At 48.1% G+C, this 15,493-nt stretch overlaps 1 protein-coding gene across 3 annotated transcripts in view; it reads left to right on the top strand.

The window, feature by feature from the left end:
* The window catches only part of LOC134945523 (uncharacterized), a 285,165-nt gene that overhangs the window by 267,539 nt on the left and 2,133 nt on the right, over window positions 1-15,493 (top strand). The gene's annotated exons all lie outside the window — the stretch shown is intronic.

Genomic DNA, 15,493 nt, shown 5'->3' with positions numbered 1-15,493 from the left:
GTGGCTCTTGAAGCTTCCGTCTTGAGGGCTAAAGGGTTTTCTGAAGTGGTCATTAAAACTATATTGCGGGCCCGGAAACCAGCCTCTGCTTGGATTTATCATAGGGTCTGGTATTCCTACTTTGTTTGGTGCGCATCTAACAAGTATGACGCTTCCAAGTTTAGTACAGCCAAACTTTTGGCTTTTCTGCAGCAAGGCCTAGATTTAGGCCTGCGTCTTGCCTCTCTCAAGGTTCATATTTCTGCCTTGTCGGTGTGGTTTCAGAAAATAATTGCGACTTTACCTGATGATCATACTTTCACTCAGGGTGTGTTGCGTATCCAACCTCCTTATGTCCCGCCTGTGGCGCCTTGGGACTTGTCGGTGGTTTTGGAGGCATTGCAGGAACCTCCATTTGAACCTCTTGGTTCAGCTGACCTTAAGTGGCTTTCCCTTAAGGTGGTGTTCTTGCTGGCTATTGCCTCTGCTAGAAGAGTGTCGGATCTGGGTGCCTTGTCTTGTAGTTCCCCATATCTGATTTTTCAGCGTGACCGGGCGGTTCTTAGGACTCGTCCCGGATATTTACCTAAGGTGGTTTCTTCGTTCCACCTTAATCAGGAGATTGTGGTTCCGGTCTTTGTCTCTCCTGATTTGTCTCCCAAAGAGCAGTCTTTGGATGTGGTACGGGCTCTCCGTATCTAAGTGAAGAGAACTACTTCTATTCGAAAATCTGATTCTCTTTGTTTTGTTTGGATTTCACAAACGTGGCTGGTCTGCTCACAAGCAAACTGGCCAGATGGATTAGAATGGTGATTGCACATGCTTATGTGAAGGCTGGTCTCTCTGCTCCTGATCACATTAAGGCCCATTCTACTCTGTCTGTTGGACCTTCTTGGGCGGCCCAACGTGGTGCGACCCTTGAACAATTGTGCAAGGCGGCTACGTGGTCCTCAGTGAACACGTTCATAAGGTTCTATGCCTTCGATACTGCCGCTTCCCAGGATGCTTCCTTTGGATGCCGGGTTCTTGTGCCCGCTACAGTGCGTCCCCTCCCATAAGGAACTGCTTTAGGACATCCCCATTGTCCAATCCTTGTGATGCCCAGTGTACCCCGCAGCAGAAAACGAGTTTTATGGTAAGAACTTACCTTTGTTAAAACTCTTTCTGCGAGGTACACTGGGCTCCACAAGGTGCCCACCTTGACGTACTTAGCTACTTTGGGTTGGTATGGCATTAGCCGCTGACACTTCTCCTGTCGTGAGAGTGTGGTGTATGCGGCTACTAACCGTTGTCGTCTCTTTTCCTGCTACTGCATTGGGCTGGTTAACTAAAAACTGAGCTCCTGTGCTGCGAGGCGGGTTGATATAGGAGGAGGCGCTGTGCATTCTGGGAACAATCAAAGCTTTGAGCCTGTTGATGCCTCGGATCAAGATCCTACTCTACACCCCATTGTCCAATCCTTGTGGAACCCAGTGTACCTCGCAGAAAGAGTTTTAACAAAGGTAAGTTCTTACCATAAAACTTGTTTTTTAGTTGGCCCCTTTGTGATCATATCTCTCTCTCATGGACCCCTAAGCTCATTTACTTTTCTCTAACGTCCTAGTGGATGCTGGGGACTCCGAAAGGACCATGGGGATTAGCGGCTCCGCAGGAGACTGGGCACATCTAAAGAAAGCTTTAGGACTAACTGGTGTGCACTGGCTCCTCCCCCTATGACCCTCCTCCAAGCCTCAGTTAGATTTCTGTGCCCGACGAGAAGGGTGCACACTAGGGGCTCTCCTGAGCTTCTTAGTGAAAGTTTTAGTTTAGGTTTGTTATTTTCAGTGAGACCTGCTGGCAACAGGCTCACTGCATCGAGGGACTAAGGGGAGAAGAAGCGAACTCACCTGCGTGCAGAGTGGATTGGGCTTCTTGGCTACTGGACATTAGCTCCAGAGGGACGATCACAGGCCCAGCCATGGATGGGTCCCGGAGCCGCGCCGCCGGCCCCCTTACAGATGCTGAAGCAAGAAGAGGTCCATAAATCGGCGGCAGAAGACTTTCCTGTCTTCATAAGGTAGCGCACAGCACTGCAGCTGTGCGCCATTGCTCTCAGCACACTTCACACTCCGGTCACTGAGGGTGCAGGGCGCTGGGGGGGGGCGCCCTGAGACGCAATAAAACATACCTTACATGGCAAAAAATACATCACATATAGTTCCTGGGCTATATGGATGCATTTAACCCCTGCCAGAATATACAAAAAACCGGGAGATAAGGCTGCCGTAAAGGGGGCGGAGCCTATCTCCTCAGCACACTGGCGCCATTTTCCCTCACAGCTCAGTTGGAGGGAAGCTCCCTGCTCTTCCCTGCAGTCACTACACTACAGAAAAAAGAGAGGGGGGCACTAATTAGGCGCAGTATTAAAACATACAGCAGCTATAAGGGGAAAAACACTTATATAAGGTTATCCCTGTATATATATAGCGCTCTGGTGTGTGCTGGCATACTCTCCCTCTGTCTCCCCAAAGGGCTAGTGGGGTCCTGTCCTCTATCAGAGCATTCCCTGTGTGTGTGCTGTGTGTCGGTACGTTTGTGTCGACATGTATGAGGAGAAAAATGATGTGGAGACGGAGCAGAGTGTCTGTAACAGTGATGTCACCCCCTAGGGGGTCGACACCTGAGTGGATGTACTGTTGAAAATTACGTGACAGTGTCAGCTCTATATAAAAAAACAGTGGTTGACATGAGACAGCCGGCTACTCAGCTTGTGCCTGTCCAGACGTCTCATAGGCCGTCAGGGGCTCTAAAGCGGCCGTTACCTCAGATGGCAGATACAGACGCCGACACGGATACTGACTCCTGTGTCGACGGTGAAGAGACAACCGTGATTTCCAGTAGGGCCACACGTTACATGATTGAGACAATGGAAAATGTTTTTATACATTTCCGATAATACGAGTACCACCAAAAAGGGATATTATGTTCGGTGAGGGAAAAACTACCTGTAGTTTTCCTGAATCTGAGAAATAAAATGAGATGTGTGATGATGCGTGGGTTTCCCCCCGATAACAAATTTCTTAAAAAGTATTGGCTGCATACCCTTTCCCGCCAGAGGTTAGGGTGCGTTGGGAAACACCCCCTAGGGGGGATAAGGCGCTCACACGCTTGTAAGAACAAGGGCTCTACCCTCTCATGAGATGGCCGCCCTTAAGGATCCTGCTGATAGAAAGCAGGAGGGTATCCAAAAAGGTATTTACACACATACTGGTGTTATACTGCGACCAGCTATCGCCTCAGCCTGGAGGTGCAGTGCTGGGTTGGCATGGTCGGATTCCCTGACTGGAAATATTGATATCCTAGATAAGGATAGTATATTATTGCCTATAGAGCATTTAAAAGATGCATTTCTATATATGCATGATGCACAGCGGAATAATTGCCGACTGGCATCAAGTATAAGTGCGTTGTCCAAGTCTACCAGTAAAATGGTCAGGTGATGCGGATTCCAAACGGCATTTGGAAGTATTGCCTTTGAAAGGGGACATTTGGGGTCGGTCTTTTAGACCTGGTGGCCACGGCAACAGCTGGGAAATCCACGTTGGTACCCCAGGTCGCCTCTCAAAATAAGACGCCGTATTATCAGGCGCAGTCCTTTTTTGGCAAGCGGACAAAAGGTTCCTCTTTTCTGCTCGTGACAGAGGGAGAGGAAAAAGGCTGTAGAGACCAGCCAGTTCCCAGGCACGGTGGGGGCCCGTTCTCAATGAATTTCAGTGCGCAGTGGGCTCACTCGCAAGTAGACCCCTGGATCCTTCAGGTAATATCTCAGGGGTACATATTGGAATTCGAGACGTCTCCCCCTCGCCGTTTCCAAAAGTCGGCTTTACCGACGTCTCCCTCTGACAGGGAGGCAGTTTTGGAAGCCATTCACCCAGCAGGTGATAATCGAGGTACCCCTCCTGCAACAGGGAACGGGGTATTATTCCACACTATTGTGGTACCGAAGCCAGACGGCTCGGTGAGACCGATTCTAAATCTAAAATCTAAAATCTTTGAACACTTACATACAGAGGTTCAAATTCAAGATTGAGTCACTCAGAGCAGTGATTGCGAACCTGGAAGAAGGGGACTACATGATGTCTCGGGACATCAAGGATGCTTACCTTCATGTCAAAATTTACCCTTCTCACCAAGGGTACCTCAGGTTATGGTACAGAACTGTCACTATCAGTTCAGACGCTGCCGTAGGGATGGTCCACGGCACCCCGGGTCTTTACCAAGGTAATGGACGAAATGATATCCCTTCGAAGGAAGGGAATTTTAGTTATCCCTTACTTGGACGATTCCCTGATACGGGTAAGATCCAGGGAACAGTTGGAGGTCGGTGTAGCACTATCTCAGGTAGTGTTGCGGCAGCACAATTGGATTCTCAATATTCCAAAATCGCAGCTGGTTCCGACGACTTGTCTTCTGTTTCCTAGGGATGATCCTGGACACAGTCCAGAAAAAAGGTGTTTCTCCCGGAAGAGAAAGCCAGGGAGTTATCCGAGCTAATCAGGAACCTCCTAAAACCGAACCAAGTCTCAGTGCATCAATGCACAAGGGTTCTGGGTAAAAATGGTGGCTTCCTACGAAGCAATCCCATTCGTTAGATTCCACGCAAGAACTTTCCAGTGGAACCTACTGGACAAATGGTCCGGGTCGCATTTTCAGATGCATCAGCGGATAACCCTGTCGCCAAGGACAAGGGTATCCATCCTGTAGTGGTTGCAGAGTGCTCATCTTCTAGAGGGCCGCAGATTCGGCATTCAGGACTGGGTCCTGGTGACCACGGATGCCAGCCTGCGAGGCTGGGGAGCAGTCACACAGGGAAGGAATATCCAGGGCTTAGGGTCAAGCCTGGATACATCACTTCACATAAATATCCCGAAGCTAAGGGCCATTTACAATGCTCTAAGCTTAGCGAGACCTCTGCTTCAAGGTCAGCCGGTGTTGATCCAGTCGGACAACATCATGGCAGTCACCCACGTAAACAGACAGGGTGGCACAAGAAGCAGGAGGGCAATGGCAGAAGCTGCAAGGATTCTTCGCTGGGCGGAAAATCATGTGATAGCACTGTCAACAGTATTCATTCCGGGAGTGGACAACTGGGAAGCAGACTTCCTCAGCACGACCTCCACCCGGGAGAGTGGGGACTTAACCCAGAAGTCGTCCACATGATTAAAAAACTCGACAGGTATTGCGCCAGGTCAAGAGACCCTCAGGCAATAGTTGTAGACGCTCTGGTAACACAGTGGGTGTACCAGTCAGTGTATGTGTTCCCTCCTCTGCCTCTCATACCCAAGGTACTGAGATTGATAAGATGGAGAGGAGAAAGCACTATATTCGTGGCTCCGGATTGGCCAAGAAGGACTTGGTAACCGGAACTTCAAGAGAGGCTCACGGAGGATCCGTGGCCTCTACCTCTAAGAAGGGACCTGCTCCAGCAAGGACCCTGTCTGTTCCAAGACTTACCGCGGCTGCGTTTGACGGCATGGCGGTTGAACACCGGATCCTGAAGGAAAAAAGGCATTCCGGATGAAGTCATCCCTATCCTGATCAAAGCCAGGAAGGATGTAACCACAAAAACATTATCACCGCAATTGGCGAAAATATGTTGCGTAGTGCGAGGCCAGTAAGGCCCGACGGAGGAAATTCAACTGGGTCGATTCCTACATTTCCTGCAAACAGGAGAGTCTATGGGCCTGAAATTGGGGTCCATTAAGGTTCAGATTTCGGCCCTGTCAATTTTCTTCCAAAAAAGAACTAGCTTCAGTCCCTGAAGTTTAGACGTTTGTAAAAGGGGTACTGCATATACAGCCTCCTTTTGTGCCTCCAGTGGCAATTTGGGATCTCAATGTAGTTTGGGTTCCAAAAGTCACATTGGTTTGAACCACTTAAATCTGTGGAGTTAAAATATCTCACATGGAAAGTGGTCATGCTGTTGGCCCTGGCCTGGGCCAGGCGCGTGTCAGAATTGGCGGCTTTATCCTGTAAAAGCCCTTATCTGATTTTCCATTCGGACAGGGCGGAATTGAGGACTCGTCCTCAGTTTCTCCCTAAGGTGGTTTCAGCGTTTCACCTGAACCAACCTATTGTGGTGCCTGCGGCTACTAGGGACTTGGAGGACTCCAAGTTGCTAGACGTTGTCAGGGCCCTGAAAATATATGTTTCCAGGACGGCTTGAGTCAGAAAATCTGACTCGCTGTTTATCCTGTATGCACCCAACAAGCTGGGTGCTCCTGCTCGTTGGATTTGTAGTACAATTCAGCTTGCACATTCTGTGGCAGGCCTGCCACAGCCAAAAATCTGTAAATGCCCACTCCACAAGGAAGGTGGGCTCATCTTGGGCGGCTGCCCGAGGGGTCTCGGCTTTACAACTTTGCCGAGCAGCTACTTGGTCAGGGGCAAACACGTTTGCTAAATTCTACAAATTTGATACCCTGGCTGAGGAGGACCTGGAGTTCTCTCATTCGGTGCTGCAGAGTCATCCGCACTCTCCCGCCCGTTTGGGAGCTTTGGTATAATCCCCATGGTCCTTTCGGAGTCCCCAGCATCCACTAGGACGTTAGAGAAAATAAGAATTTACTTACCGATAATTCTATTTCTCATAGTCCGTAGTGGATGCTGGGCGCCCATCCCAAGTGCGGATTGTCTGCATTACTTGTACATAGTTATTGTTACAAAAATCGGGTTATTGTTGTTGTGAGCCATCTTTTCAGAGGCTCCTTCTGTTATCATGCTGTTAACTGGGTTCAGATCACAAGTTGTACGGTGTGATTGGTGTGGCTGGTATGAGTCTTACCCGGGATTCAAAATCCTTCCTTATTGTGTACGCTCGTCCGGGCACAGTATCCTAACTGAGGCTTGGAGGAGGGTCATAGGGGGAGGAGCCAGTGCACACCAGTTAGTCCTAAAGCTTTCTTTAGATGTGCCCAGTCTCCTGCGGAGCCGCTAATCCCCATGGTCCTTTCGGAGTCCCCAGCATCCACTACGGACTATGAGAAATAGAATTATCGGTAAGTAAATTCTTATTTTAACCTGGGTCAGCGGCTGTGTAGGTGTGTTGGTGACTTTCTCACTTTGAAAGCCAGAAGTCAGTTGGCAGGTGAGCTTTAAACCAGGTAAGCACACTTGTGTAGTTGTATTGGTGACTGTCTTACCTTTTAAAAGCCGTAAGTGTGGCAGGTAAGCTTTAAACTAGGTAAGCACATTTTCCCAATGAGACAGCAGTAGCCAGGTCCCTAAAAATTCTATGTGAAAGTTTGTGATAGAGTAGGATAGTGATGGCTAACCTTGACACTCCAGCTGTTGTTGAACTACACATCCCAGCATGCCGTGCATCAGTTTTAGCATGGCCAAATAGCAATACTGATGCAGGGCATGCTGGGATGTGTAGTTCAACAACAGCTGGAGTGTCAAGGTTAGGCATCACTGGAGTAGGACTTGTGGTGAAATGGTGTCCCGTGAAGTGGGCTGCAAGCTTACATGCATTGTACAATTCATAAACCAAAACACGATTGTTCAGATGTATACTAAAGCATTAAGGTGAATGAAGCTGCCAAGGAGAGTGCAAGATTTTATATGTATACAGGTTGAGTATCCCATATCCAAATATTCCGAAATACGGAATATTCCGAAATATGGACTTTTTTGAGTGAGAGTGAGATAGTGAAACCTTTGTTTTTTGATGGCTCAATGTACACAAACTTTGTTTAATACACAGAGTTATTAAAAATATTGTATTAAATGACCTTCAGGCTGTGTGTATAAGGTGTATATGAAACATAAATGAATTGTGTGAATGTAGACACACTTTGTTTAATGCACAAAGTTATAAAAAATATTGGTTAAAATGACCTTCAGGCTGTGTGTATAAGGTGTATATGTAACATAAATGCATTCTGTGCTTAGATTTAGGTCCCATCACCATGATATCTCATTATGGTATGCAATTATTCCAAAATACGGAAAAATCCCATATCCAAAATACCTCTGGTCCCAAGCATTTTGGATAAGGGAGACTCAACCTGTATATATATATATATATATATATATATATATATATATATATATATGTGTGTGTGTGTGTGTGTGTGTGTGTGTGTGTATATATATATATATATATATATATATATATATTTATTTCTCTTACGTCCTAGAGGATGCTGGGGTCCACATTAGTACCATGGGTATAGACGGGTCCACTAGGAGCCATTGGCACTTTAAGAGTTTGATAGTGTGGGCAGGCTCCTCCCTCTATGCCCCTCCTACCAGACTCAGTTTAGAAAATGTGCCCGGAGGAGCCAGTCACAGGGGAGCTCCTAGAGCTTCTTTAGTTGTATTATTTTTCTAAGTGTTAGGCACAGGGAGGCTGCTGGTTTCAGCCTCCCTGCTTCATGGGACTAAGGGGTGGAGTAGTGTCCGCCCTGCGGGGTCTTAGCCACTATCTCCGCTGACTGGACACTGAGCTCCTGAAGTTGGTGCTCGTTAGCCGCCCCAGGCGACCGCTCACTCCCGCAGCATGCCGCCACCCCCGTACAGAGCCAGAAGATTCCGGTGGCGAGTGAGTCACCGGCTCCCCATAGCAAGCGGGGAGCCGGTGTGAAGATGGCAGCAACAAGGTGGTAGGCAGTATTAACTGCGCTCCGGAGGCTCAGCGGAACATAGTGCAGCGCTGTGAGGGGCGCCCTGAGCCAGCGCCTATATCCTACACTGGTCACCAAGGCTGTCGGGGACCTCGGTAACGCTGCAAGCACAATTCCTTAGGCCAGTATAAAGCAATGAAGAGCGGGAAGCAGCGCCATGTTCAGGGGGCGTAGCTTTTCAGAGTGGACCCAGCAGCATTCAGCGCCATTTTCCTGCCTGCAGATCCTATACAGAGACGCTGACAGGGAGAGCTGTCCCTCCAAGCAACTCCAGCTATCCTGTGCGGTACCAGGGGTTTGTAGAAGGGGGGGGGGCTGTGTAAATACTGTGTAGTCTATTAATGTACACAGTAAGCGCCAAGTAGTTGTATTATATCTACCTAGGAAGCGCTGTGTGTGAGTTCGCTCCAATCCCTGTGTTTCTCTGTGGCATACTTGGGGGGAAACTGTGTCTGACATTTTCCTGTGTGTGGGTGTTTTTTTTTTCTCACGTAGCCATGTCTAGGGACTCTGTGTCTTATGCTGCAGAGGACATTTCCTCTCAGGAGGAATCCATTCCATGTACACAGGAATGTAATGTCTTGTCTCAGATCCCTATTAATGAGTCTGAGTGGTTAACCTCTATTAAGGGAATGATCTCTCAGATTTCTACTAGTGTAGCTCATACTGAGACTGAAACTCAGGTTTTAAAGAAGTCTATGGCAGTTTGGTCAGGTTCTGTTCCTATTCCTTCAAAATCTCCTAGCATACACCTACAGAAACGTGCACTTGCCCAGATTATGCAAGATGACACGGATACCGACTCTGACGCGGCAGACGGTGATGGGGAGGTGCTGAGGGGGGCGGCATCCCTTGCAAAAGGGGTGCAGCTCATGATTGAGGCCATTAGAGAGGTGTTAATTATTACTGACACAACACCTGAGCAGGTTGAGGAGGCTTACTTCACAGACCATAAGAAAGCCTCGCTAACCTTCCCTGTGTCTAAAGAATTAAACGCTTTATTTGAAAAATCCTGGGAAGACCCGGAGAAAAAAAATCCAGATTCCCAAGAGGATTCTGGTTGCTTTTCCCTTCCCTGAGTAAGACAGAAAAAAATGGGAGCACCCACCCATAGTTGACGCATCTGTTTCCAGACTGTCTCAAAAGGTGGTTTTACCTGTCCCTGGATCTACCGCGTTAAAAGAACCGGCTGATCGTAAGATTGACACTATGCTCAAATCCACATACACTGCTTCAGGGGTGGCGCTGAGGCCTACTATTGCCCGCCCATGGATCTCTAAAGCTATAGTAAAGTGGTCAGGCACGTTACTAGAGGATTTGGATTCAATGGATAGAAGTGACATTGAATTATTTTTACGTAACATACAGGATTCTGCGGAGTTCAAGGTGGAATCCATGAAGGACCTGGGTACGCTGACTACAAGGATATCTTCCATGTCTGTCTCAGCTCGCAGCGGACTTTGGCTGCGCCAACGGTCTGCAGACGCGGAATCCAGGAGAAGTGTGTAGAACCTACCCTACACAGGTCAGGCTCTATTTGGGGAATCATTGGATGCATGGATTTCCACGGCAACCATGGGTAAGTCACCTTTTCTTCCTTCAGCTACGCCTCCTACGAAGAAACCCTTTTCTTCATCTGCATCGCAGTCCTTTTGGACCGCTAAGACAAAAAAGTCCAAGCCTACTACCACCTTCTTTAGAGGTGGGCGGGTAAAATCCAAAAAGCCTGCACCTGCAGGCTCCCAGGACCAGAAGCCTGCTTCTGGTACCTCAAAATACTCAGCATGACGGTGGACCACACATCCTGGAGGACGGGCTGGTGGGGGCGAGACTCAGACGTTTCAACCACGTCTGGGTGTTGTCCGGTCTGGACCCCTGGGTACAGGATATTGTGTCCCAGGGGTACAAACTGGAGTTTCTAGAAACCCCACCTCACCGATTCTTCAAATCAGGCTTGCCAGCTTTACTGACAGACAGAAATGTCCTATTGGAAGCTATCCAAAAATTGGAAAGGTCAGAGGTCATTGTTCCAGTTCCACCTCATATGCACAACGAGGGTTACTATTCAAACCTTTTTGTGGTACTGAAACCGGATGGTTCGGTCAGACCAATTTTGAACTTGAAATCGCTAAACCCTTATCTAAGGGAGTTCAAATTCAAAATGGAGTCTCTGAGAGTGGTGATCTCAGGTCTGGAGGAGTTTCTGGTATCCCTAAATATCAAGGATGCGTATCACCACATTCCGATTTGGCCTCCGCACCAGGCTTATCTCAGATTTGCACTGTTAGACAGTCACTATCAGTTTCAGGCACTGCCATTCGGTCTCTCCACGGCACCGAGGGTGTTCACCAAGGTGATGGCAGAGATGATGGTTCTCCTCCGCGGCCAGGAAGTGAACATAATTCCATACCTGGACGATCTGCTGATAAAGGCGTCGTCCAGGGAGAAGCTGTTGCAGTTCATTGCTCTCATGACTCATCTGCTCAGGGTCCATGGTTGGATCCTAAACCTTCCACAGTCACATTTTGAGCCGACAAGGAGATTGTCTTTCCTGGGAATGATCCTCGACACGGAAGTGCAGAGGGTATTTCTACCGGAGGAGATACAATGGTCCGGGATGTCCTGAAGCCAGCCCGGGTTTCAGTTCGTCAGTGTATTCGCCTAATGGGGAAGATGGTTGCCTCCTACGAGGCTCTACAATACGGAAGATTTCATGCTCGATCCTTCCAATTGGATCTCCTAGACAAGTGGTCGGGTTCTCATCTACATATGCACCTGAGGGATACGTCTGTCGCTGAAAGCAAGGATTTCACTCCTCTGGTGGCTACAAATGCCTCACCTTCTGGAGGGCCGCAGGTTCGGAATTCAGGACTGGATCCTTCTAACCATGGATACAAGTCTCCGGGGCTGGGGCGCAGTCACTCAAGGGGAAACCTTCCAAGGAAGGTGGTCAAGTCTGGAATCCAGTCTTCCAATAAACATTCTGGAACTAAAAGCCGTGTACAACGGTCTTCTCCAAGCGACTCACCTTCTGCGGGATCGACCCATTCAAGTGCAATCGGACATTAAAACGACAGTGGCCTACATAAACCGTCAAGGCGGAACAAAGGGCAGAGCTGCAATGTCAGAGGTGACGAGAATCATCCTCTGGGCGGAAAAGCACACACTGTCGGCAATTTTCATTCCGTTCCCGAGTCCTCCGGTGTCCTTTGATGTCCAGGCCGTCTCGTCTCGGTCCCCGTGGTCGGTCAGCGGCCGCCGCTTTCCTCCTTCCTCCGCCGGGTCCCGTCTGTGACTTCCTGCTTTGCCGCTCACGTGATGTGTCACGTGAGCGGGAGTGTTCAATTAGCCCCTGTTGCTCGGGGATACCTCTCTCCAGCCGGGGAGAGGTGTCTGTAAAATGCAGTGTGTAGTGAGACAAGTCCTCCAACGCGTTTCAGCAATCTGCCTTTTTCTAGGAAAAAGGCAGATTGCTGAAACGCGTTGGAGGACTTGTCTCACTACACACTGGGGACCGAGACGAGACGGCCTGGACATCAAAGGACACCGGAGGACTCGGGAACGGAAGCTGAGCCGGCACAGGCGCGCGGAACGCACCCCCGGCGGTAAGTGTAAGAACCAAGCCCGTACCCCCGATTCCTCATTTGGTGCACACAGGGAGGTCTGACAGGCGGGACGCCGCAAACTGTCACACACCCCACCACGACTGATACTTACCTAGTTTCAGAGCCACATAGGTGATACCATACCTATGGTAAAGGTGCACCCTTGGGCATACCTGACATTCATCCCGCAAGGGGCCTCTGAACATTAGGACTCCTAAGGACATAACACTGACACAGACATTGTGCCAGATTTACGGAGAGGCACATACTTTTACCCACCACTCTTATTAATAATTCTAGAAGTTTTGAGCAGAAGTGTACCATTCAGGAGGGTACACTGAAAAGGGTGGTCTGCATGACACACCTGACAGTGGGAACATACCACCCTAATAAACATCATTATATTACGACATATGGTCATTTGTGAACACTATCATACATCAAATTGTCACATCACTTTCTTCTTATTTTCTTTCATCCCTTCTTTCTCCATCCCTTTCCATCTTCACCCTTTCTCTCACATTCCTTCTCTCCCACAAGTGCGCTGACCTCACCATTGCTTAACATTAGTACGGAGGTAGGACACCTCTAGGCCTAGCAGCACTAACCCCCCATCCCAGTGAGTGCAGTCTCTCTCCAATTATCTAAGTTTCTCACGTGGAAGGCTGTCACTTTGTTGGTCTTAGCTTCTGCTAGACGTGTGTCGGAGTTGGGGGCTTTGTCTTGTAAGAGCCCCTACTTGATCTTCCATGAAGATAGAGCTGATCTCCGGACACGTCAGCAGTTCCTTCCGAAGGTTGTGTCGGCATTTCATATCAACCAACCTATTGTGGTGCCAGTTGCTACTGACTCCTCAATTTCATCAAAGTCCTTGGGTGTTGTAAGGGCACTGAAAATCTATGTGAAGAGGACTGCTCGTCACAGAAAATCGGACTGTTTGTCCTGTATGATCCCAAGAAATTTGGGTGTCCTGCTTCTAAGCAGACTATCTCTTGCTGGATCAGGTTCACTATCCAGCATGCTTATTCTACGGCAGGATTGCCGTGTCCTACATCTGTTAAGGCCCACTCTACTCGTAAGGTGGGTTCTTCCTGGGCGGCTGCCCGCGGTGTCTCGGCTTTACAGCTTTGCCGAGCGGCTACTTGGTCTGGGTCAAACGCGTTTGCAAAGTTCTATACTTTGGCCTCTGAGGACCTGAAGTTTGGTCAATCAGTTCTGCAGGAGCCTCCGCGCTCTCCCTCCCGTTCTGGGAGCTGTGGTACATCCCCATGGTACTAATGTGGACCCCAGCATCCTCTAGGAGGTAAGAGAAAATAGGATTTTAATTACCTACCGATAAATCCTTTTCTCGTAGTCCGTAGAGGATGCTGGGTGCCCGCCCAGCGCATCGTGGTCCTGCAGTGGTTACTGGGTTCAGTACTGCTTAGTTCTTGGTTACGTACTGTTTTGTTACTTGGTTAAGTAATCTTGTTTAGCCGTTGCTGAGTTTTCAAGCTAGTTAGCTTGGTTTGCCTTGTATGTGTGAGCTGGTGTGAATCTCGCCACTATCTGTGTAAAATCCTTCTCTCAAAGTTTTCCATCTCCTCTGGCACAGTTTCTAGACTGAGTCTGGTAGGAGGGGCATAGAGGGAGGAGCCAGCCCACACTCTCAAACTCTTAAAGTGCCAATGGCTCCTAGTGGACCCGTGTATACCCATGGTACTAATGTGGACCCCCAGCATCCTCTACGGACTACGAGAAGAGGATTTACCGGTAGGTAGTTGAAATCCTATATATATATATATATATATATATATATATATATATATAGGGAAACAAAGGTACGGCACTCACAACCGCTTGGCAACCAAAAAACGACAGGAAGCAGTTTGACTATACAACGTTTCAAACTCTAATTGAGTTTTTGTCGTACCTGACAAACTCAATTAGAGTTTGAAACGTTGTATAGTCAAACTGCTTCCTGTCGTTTTTTGGTTACCAAGCGGTTGTGAGTGCCGTACCTTTGTTTCCCTACATGCTGATTCTGTAAGGGCACCAAACCCAGCTACATTATCTCTCGTGGAGTGTCGGGCCTGCTGCACTATATATATATATATATATATATATATATAGCAAACAAACGTTCTTGTTGGAGGTGGGTATGTATCCGTCCAATCCCTCTATTAAGTGTTCTGCAACACTTGCACACAGCCTTGAAAAAAGCGCCCTGCGCGGCGCTGAAACGTTGGCGCAATGTGCCATATTTCTTATTGATTTTTTTCAATACACTGAATATCTCACCCAGACCCTGGAGTGCCGCCTGTTCTTTTAATAGAGGGATTGGACGGATACATACCCACCTCCAACAAGAACGTTTGTTTGCTACACATTGATTTCTTGGAGGGCACCAGGGCAGCTGTGGACTTTACAGAGTGCCAACCTCACCAGTTCTATATATATATATATATATATATAAACAGGCAAAGATGCGGCACTCACGAACTCTTGTAAAAATAAGTCACAGCTGAACTGGGTCTGTGACTTATTTTTACAAGAGTTCGTGAGTGCCGCATCTTTGCCTGTTTACATTCTTTTTATGAGGGCACCAGAACCAGCTTTATCACAGGTGGAGTGCCGGGTAAACTGTATTGTGTATATATATATATATTTAAATTACATACATATATATGGGTTCAGTCTGCTATCCTGGACGCCGGGATGCCGGCGGTCACATGACCGACATTGGGGTGGCTAGAGCTGACTCTAGGGCTAAACCACAGAGGGCGGTGGGGAGTGGCTGCTAGGGTTAAACACCCCCCTCCCAGTGCCTGACCCTAACCCCTCCACCCACTATCCCTAAAATTCTCCCCAATACTTACCTTCGGGATGATTGCTGTAGGTCTTCCGGCACCGGTCTTCCAAGTGTTGTTGGGATTCCGGCGTCAGTCACATGACCACCGACATCCTATCCATATATCTATCTCTATATATACACACACACACACACACACACACATACAAGGATCCACTGCACTCGTCATTCCCAAGAGAGGGGTGCACTCACGTACTCCCCACCCCTAGGTTGGGGTGCGGTGGGCTGTGACCACCCAACTCAAATAAATTATTATATATATATATATATATATATATATATATATATATATATATATATATATATATATATAAAATATTTTTTTTTTTATTATACAATTCCTTTTTGGAAGCTTACGTCATAAATTCAGGCTTCTCATACATCTTAGGTAG

The sequence above is a fragment of the Pseudophryne corroboree genome, chromosome 7 (genome assembly GCF_028390025.1).
Source record: "Pseudophryne corroboree isolate aPseCor3 chromosome 7, aPseCor3.hap2, whole genome shotgun sequence".
NCBI classification, from domain to species: Eukaryota; Metazoa; Chordata; class Amphibia; order Anura; family Myobatrachidae; genus Pseudophryne; species Pseudophryne corroboree.
Note: the sequence above shows the minus strand (reverse complement) of the source record. Positions and strands in the feature narration are given on the sequence as shown.